The 5,834-nt window shown below is 36.4% G+C and overlaps 1 long non-coding RNA gene across 1 annotated transcript in view; it reads left to right on the top strand.

The window, feature by feature from the left end:
- The window catches only part of LOC122217927, a 9,432-nt gene extending 5,197 nt beyond the window's left edge, over nucleotides 1–4,235 (top strand). The window contains exons 2-3 of the long non-coding RNA XR_006201759.1: nucleotides 233–337; nucleotides 3,961–4,235. This is a non-coding gene — a long non-coding RNA (uncharacterized LOC122217927). The remainder of the gene's footprint in view (nucleotides 1–232; nucleotides 338–3,960) is intronic.
- The last annotated feature ends 1,599 nt before the right edge of the window (nucleotides 4,236–5,834 follow it).

Genomic DNA, 5,834 nt, shown 5'->3' on the forward strand with positions numbered 1-5,834 from the left:
AGTGTCTATCACTGGCCCCACGCACCTTCTCTCTGTTGACCTCCCTGCCTAAATGTCAGTCTGTCCCCAGCTCATCAGTGAGGAAGGCTGATATAGCATGCATGCACACACACACACAGGGAGAGTGTACACATATAAACATTGCATACCTTGGGATTCATGGAGTGTAGTCCTTCCCACTTGCAACCTAAGTGTGGTAACTTACCCCATCTCTTTCCTCTTTGCTTTACAGGGATGCGTGATTTGAGAATCTCCATTTGGTCTTTGAGCCTGTCTGTTCTGTGACCCCTGGGATAGCTTGGCTTGCATTGTACTTGGAGGCCACCATTGCATCAAGGTAATTCCCCATGACAACTAGGAGAAACTTAGAAAAATAACAACATAGAACTGTGGAGCATAAGCTAATGTTGTATGAGAAGGGGAAAGGAAGGAAGTCATAAATTGTATTCATTAGATACTAAAAGACAAAAATAGGCAAGTAAAGAGCAAACCAAAAGGTAAAATGTGGAAAATATTTCTTTTTTTCTAAATTGATTAATGGAAAAGGGAAAAAGACAAAGGAAAGACTCAGAGTTTTGACAGTGTTGCATATATATCTTTGATACCAATTATACTTTATTTATTGCTGTGACCAAAATAACTGTATCAGAGGTAAATACAACAAAATCCAAATGAAGGGAAATGCTCTTCCAACAAGTGGACTAATCCTAGAAATTCTTTTTAATTCACTCTACATAGTATTGCAATAGGTTTTTTTTAATGCTCATTACATTTTAAAGCATTTAAAGTGTCAAGAAAAGAAAGAGGCTTTAAAACTACTTATAATTAGGAAGGAATGCATATAGAACACTACTTTCTATAAAAGTTTTTATTATTTGTGCACATTTTCTGAAACATTTCCTGTAAATCAATTCTTATTTAAATACACTAAAATTACAACTATTTTAAAGATCTGTGAGATAGAAGACTAAGGAAGTAAATATCCCTTTGTAATTAAAGTAATTTTTTCCTAATTTATCTCTTTTATAATTTATTTTCTTTAATAGGTCGCTGTATCTGTTAGTATTATAGAAAATGTTGAGTTAAAAACTTGTCTAAGTGAAATATATATAAGAGCATGTACAATTTTTCTCTAAGAAGATTACTATCAAATTATTTGCATAGATGAAATTGTTTATGAAACAAACACATCATATTCTTATTCTGTGGTTCTTAAAAGAATATGAAATTTTATGACATAGCTCATTCAAATTAATAGCCTTATGCTGTTTTTAATTTGTTTGTTTTTACAACTTAATTCTTACTTTGAAATTGAGTATTCTCTCCCTCCAGAATTTGAAATGGTAAAAACAATTAGAAAAAGAAAGTGTACTCTGTGATGAATCAAAAATAATACCCACATATAAAGAGAGATTAATTGTATAATATCATCATGAAATACTGATTATTTTTTTCATGATCTATTTGGGATTTAAGATATTTTTATTATTTTATAACTAAAAAAAGAAAAGGTAGAAGATCTCTTCTCAGAATTTACAAAGTACTATTGAACTTTATACCATTAAAGAAAATTATTATTGGGGCGCCTGGGTGGCTCAGTTGGTTGAGCGACCGACTTCGGCTTAGGTCATGATCTTGCAGTTTGTGAGTTCAAGCCCCATGTCAGGCTCTGTGTGGACAGCTCAGAACCTGGAGCCTGCTTCAGATTCTGTGTCTCCCCCTTTCTCTACCCCTCCCCTGCTCACGCTCTGTGTCTCTCTGTCTCTCAATAATAAATAAATGTTAAAAAAATTATTATTATAAAGAAAGGTACTAGTGTAGAAATTTGGATTAGAAAAATACTAAAAATTATTTTTGTAACTTTATACTAAACTACCGTAAAAATAGATTTAGTGGTATACATTCTTTAAAGCATGTGACATATTTTTGTAGCCAATGCAAATACTGTAGTTTTTATAATATTTAGAATTAAATTTCTGAATTGCAAAGAATTGTTTCAAATGAATATTAAAAGGCAATCCTAATGAAGATATTGAAAGCAAATTATGGCTAACATGCTAAATCTGTTTCGTATTATAAAGGAGTGCATCAAAAAGAAATCATTAGAGTCACCCTTCATTCTCCATTCCCAGGATTCTCCTCTGGGCATTTATGTCAGATGACCTAGGAATGTGCAGAATTAGTGTTTACTGGCCAGTCATTGGTTATTCAGAATTCACTCTGATTTGAATTATCTCTAATGTTTTTCTCCCATCCATTTATGGGTCACGTGTACAATAAATCAAAGCATGTTGATCCTGGTGAAATTTAGCAAAGAAATACAGCTTTGGCCATTGGCCACAAAAATTTGAAAATCTTTACTCAGGGGAAAAACATGGACATTTTCTCACCCTGGATAGTAGCTATTTTCTAACTTAAATTTCCAACTAAAATGGTTTGCTATTCTTCTAAAAACTGAACCTTACATATGGTAAGACTTACCTCAAGCCAAAATGTACAGTTTCACTTTTGTAGTACTGTATTTACTGTTCAGTAAGTCAAATAATTCAGAAAAACTGGAAATCATATTATGAAGAAGCAACTCTCCCACATCTATTTCTAAGTCTAGATTGGTTTTTGCTGTAAACAGATATTCATAGTAGGAGGAAAGGTACATAATTCTGTACTCATGTGTATACGCATATATGCACATATGTATATGTGGTAATAGGACAATTTGGAAAAAAAATTGTTAAAATGTATAGGAACAGTACTTTTGTATTTAGAATACTGAATAAGGATTCATTCATCAAACAAATTAATTATTTTATTCTGCTAGCCTTTCTGGGAGGCTGGTTCTTCCCCTATCCCTGGATGAAAATTTAAGCAGTTTTCATGTTTTTTTCTGGTCATTCTTAGGTATTAGGAAGAGTTATATGTTAAAGCTTCAGTCTCCATTTAACAATAACAGTATAAGGTCAAAATTTAATTCTGGCTTTTGAGTTTAAGGCTTCTCTCCTTGCCCACCTCCAGGCGAGTTGCTGGCCTAAAGCTATCAGTCCATGAGGTAGAGAAAGGAAAGTACAGTCTGCTGGTTCTCTTTCTCCACAAGGATACTCCAACTCCATCTTGGTTAGGCCTACAGGCCCTCCCAAGGTTGGAGTGTGGGGACAGAGGAGTTTTATTGGAAGCAGCTTACAGGAAAATTTCCTACTAAACTAGTACTGTCTTCTTGATCTAGCATTGCCAATTCTGGACTTGGCAGATGTTTAAAATAGACTCTTGTTCTCATGAGCATTTTCATGGGTTCTTCCAAGACCCACTCCACTCTCCCTGTGGGTTCTGATAACAAGAGCTAATGCATGTTGTCCTTCTGGTCCTTGGCTTTATTTATTTACTTAGCTTCTTTTTGCAGAAGACTATTTTTTTTTAAGTTTATTTATTTATTCTGAGAGAGAGAGCAATCAAGGGAGGGACAGAGAGAGAGGGAGAGAGAGAATCCCAAGCAGGCTCTGCACTGACAGCGTGTAGCTCAATGTGGGGCTCAAACTCACAAACCCGTGAGATCATGACCTGAGCTGAGATCAAGAGTCGGATGCTTAATCGACTGAGCCACCCAGGCTCCCCCTTTTTGCAGAGAACTATTTACCCATCTTAGCCATGAATGGGCAGGACCTAAGAAAACTCCATGCTGGCTTTCTTAAGTGAGTGGTACACATTTGGTTCACTGGGAAATCACATTGTTTGCCCCAACAAACTCTGGGAATAGGATTTTATTCCTGGAATTCAGGAAAAGTAGAAATCCTGTTACAGAGTTACCACTCGACAACAGCCATGTTACCCCTGCGTGTCTCTGGCCTCTGAGGACTACCCAGCCATTCTCTAGCTTTCTGGATTTTCCAAATGGGAAGTAAACACACCCATGTCCCCCAGACCTTAAGTTCTGCTAATGGCCTCCTTAAAGCTTCTCTCTTCATTTAGGATGAAGAGGGACTACCATCTACTTCTCTTCTTGAGAGGAAGGATGCTATCACAGCATAACAACAGTGATTCTTGAAAACCTTCTCCTCCAATCTTTAATTCTCAGTCATTTGATACCTTTGAAGTGGGTGAAGTCATTCAGAGTCTTACATCCAATTATCCTCAACTTTTTTGTACAAATCTTTACAGGGTGGTTATGATCTTCACTTTGGAATGTAGTATTTACTCTTTTGGGGTCTTAGCCAAAACTTCCACAAATCCTGTTTTACATTAAGTGGAAGATGTCCTTCTGTGTATCTAAATTAAACTTTTTATATATATTAAACACTTTATTTTTGAGATAGTTATAGATTCTCATGCAGTTGTAAGAAATAACACAGAGAGATCCAGTGATCCTTTATCCATTTCCCCCCAGAGGTAACATTTTTCAAAACTGTAATATAGTATCACAACCAGGATGTTGACATTGATAGAGCATTTCCATCATCACAGGGCCCCTCATGTTGTTCCTTTATAGCAATACTCACTTCTCTCCCACTCACACCTTCTCCTCAACCCCTGGAAACCACTAATCTGTTATCCATTTCTATCATTTTGTCATTTCAAGAATATTATATAAGTGGAATAGTACAGTGTGTAACCTTTTGAGATTATCTTTTTACACTCAACATGATTCTCTGGAGATTCATCCAGATTGTTGTGTGTGTCAATAGTGTGTTCCTTTTTTATTGCTGAGCAGTATTCCATGAATTGGATGTACCGTAATCTGTTCAATCATTCATGTGCGGTAACATGTCTGATGATATGATTGATGAAGGACATATAGTTTGTTTCCAGTTTTTGTTATTGTGCATTAAAACGATGATGAGGGGGTGCACCCGGATGGCTCAGTTGGTTAAGCGTCTGACTTTTGATTTCAGCTTAGGTCATGATCTCATGGTTTGTGAGTTTGAGCCCCACAGCGGGCTCCATGCTGACAGTGTGGAGCCTACTTGGGATTCTCTTTCTCTCTGTCCCTCTCCTGCTTGTGCACACATGATTTCTCTCTTTCAAAAATAAATAATAAGTAAACTTTAAAAGAAAAACTGACTATAAACATTCATATGAGGTTTTTATATGAATGCGTGTCTTCATTTCTTTGTGATAAATGCCTGGAGTGCAGTTACTGCATTGTATGGTAGTTGCATGTTTAATTTTTAAAGAAACTGCCAAACTGTTTTCCAGAGCATCTGTATCAGTTTATATTCCCACCAGAATTGTATGAGTACTCCAGTTTCTCCACATCCTTGCTGGCATTTGACAGTGTCACTCTTTATTATTTTACCCGTTCCGAGACACCCACACACATACACATACAGTGGTTTTAATTTGCATTTCCTGGGGCGCCTGGGTGGCTCAGTCGGTTGAGCGTCCGACTTCGGCTCAGGTCATGATCTCGCAGTCCATGAGTTCGAGCCCCGCGTCGGGCTCTGTGCTGACAGCTCAGAGCCTGGAGCCTGCTTCGGATTCTGTGTCTCCCTCTCTCTCTGACCCTCCCCCATTCATGCTCTGTCTCTCTCTGTCTCAAAAATAAATAAACATTAAAAAAAAAATTAAAAAAAATAATTTGCATTTCCTTTGTGAATAATGATGTTTAACGTCACATGATTATTTGCCATCTGTGTATCTTTTTTGGTGAAATGTCTCCTCATGTCTCTTGCCCATGTACTAACTGGATTGCTTGTTTTTTACTGTTCAGTTTTGGGAGTTCTGTATCTATTCTAGGTATCAGTCTTTTGTTAGATATATGGCTTTCAAATATTTTTTACCAATTTATACTTTGTTTTTCCTCTCTTAGCAGAGCCTTTTACAGAGTGAAGTTTTTAATTTTGATA

The sequence above is a fragment of the Panthera leo genome, chromosome B1 (assembly GCF_018350215.1).
Source record: "Panthera leo isolate Ple1 chromosome B1, P.leo_Ple1_pat1.1, whole genome shotgun sequence".
In the NCBI taxonomy this organism is placed as follows: domain Eukaryota; kingdom Metazoa; phylum Chordata; class Mammalia; order Carnivora; family Felidae; genus Panthera; species Panthera leo.